The 1,685-nt window shown below is 26.3% G+C and overlaps 1 protein-coding gene across 2 annotated transcripts in view; it reads left to right on the forward strand.

Moving 5' to 3' along the window:
- The window catches only part of LOC108691757 (beta-1-syntrophin), a 272,624-nt gene that overhangs the window by 153,834 nt on the left and 117,105 nt on the right, over positions 1–1,685 (forward strand). The window lies entirely within an intron of this gene.

Genomic DNA, 1,685 nt, shown 5'->3' on the forward strand with positions numbered 1-1,685 from the left:
TATATATATATATACATAAAATTATAATAAAATTGTAATAATTCGTGCAAATTTATTTTAAGTACTCGTTTAAAAATGATTTATTTAAAATTATAGCAAAATGATAAAAATGGTTAATTTGTGTATGAAAAAATTTTGTGAAAAGGCTAATTTCGCAAAAAATGCTGCAACATTTCGTAATCTTTTGTATAAAAGAAAGAAAAATGAATGTCAAATTTGATATTGGACATATCCAAATATTTTGTGAGAACATATATTGAGGCAACTCGCTGAAATAAAGCAAATAATTTTTATTATGCAATTCAAGAAATCTTAAATATCTTTCCAGAATATTTACAAAAGTTCGCGAACTATTCTTCCATCGTTTCTTTGCATTAATCTTTAATATCTCTTGTTCGATATAATTGAGTTTATATAAATTCGCACCGATAAACAGATCGAAATACGAGAGAACATATTTTTCCATATATATTATATTTAACAAGAATTATATCAAGGCATTTTTACCAAGAATAAAAAAGCATATTTTTTTCTTTTTATCTAAAAATACACACATATATTTTTCGATGCAATATACAGGATATTCCAGCGCTTTCTTTTTATCTATTGAAGATTCATTAGCGAATTTGAAGATGTCAAATAAAATATTTCTTTGTTGTTTTTTTTTCTATTTTGATTTTTTTCTATTTTGATTTTTTTCTATTTTGTCTGTAAAAATAACTCAGTAATTATTTGCGCAATAGTTAATATTGAAGCATAATATTGAAACTATTTATTTTTTCGTTGAAAACTCAACTCATTTGAGTTTTATTTGCCTGATTTTCACTACGCACATTTTTCCCTCGTTTTCTTCGTATCATCCGTTGAGTGAATTCGTTGGATCCGCCTTTACCAGATTAAACGTTTTCCCGGCAACCATAGCTTCCGAAGGAACGGCTGATCCCATCAGATTTTTGCTCTCAGGTGAGTGGTTACAGGAAACTGTCCAAGAAATCTGCTCTTTTCTCTATTGCTACAGAATAATCACACTCTAAAAAAATATCGGTTTGAATTTAACACCCCTGCGGTCTATACGATTTTCATTGTTTTGGTATTAAATTAATACTAACATGGTGCGGATTTAAAATCTCTTTATATCAACATTATGGATTTAGTACTATAAATATGTACATTTAAAATCCATGATGTTACTGACTCTGTTGGTGTTAATTTAATTAGATAATTATATAGACATTGCATGATGTTAAATTCACATCGCTATTTTTTAAAGTAATTCCCGTAAGAAAAAGGTTCGCAAAATCCTTCAAATGCAGAAATGTATCTACCTTATCAAAGCTGATTCTTGGATCTTTCTATAATATTCCAGATTAAAATTTCTCTTTTTAATGGATTATCAGCTTATCAAGGAACCGTAGTTATCAATTTCGCGCGTTTTATAACACCTTGTTCATTTCATTAACTGCAATTCATGAGGCAAATGCAATATATGAATATCGCTAATTTAAAGAATATTATTATAATTTAATCATTATTTAAATAATCAAATATTCACAATTTCAAATCTTTGAAGTCGTCAATTTATATTTAATTTTTACAAGGATTCATAATCTTCAAATATTCTTTAGATTTTGGATAAATATTTTTTAAATAATTATTATCTCTCTTTGAATATATATATATATATA

This window comes from Atta colombica, unplaced genomic scaffold (assembly GCF_001594045.1).
Source record: "Atta colombica isolate Treedump-2 unplaced genomic scaffold, Acol1.0 scaffold51, whole genome shotgun sequence".
Lineage (NCBI taxonomy): Eukaryota > Metazoa > Arthropoda > Insecta > Hymenoptera > Formicidae > Atta > Atta colombica.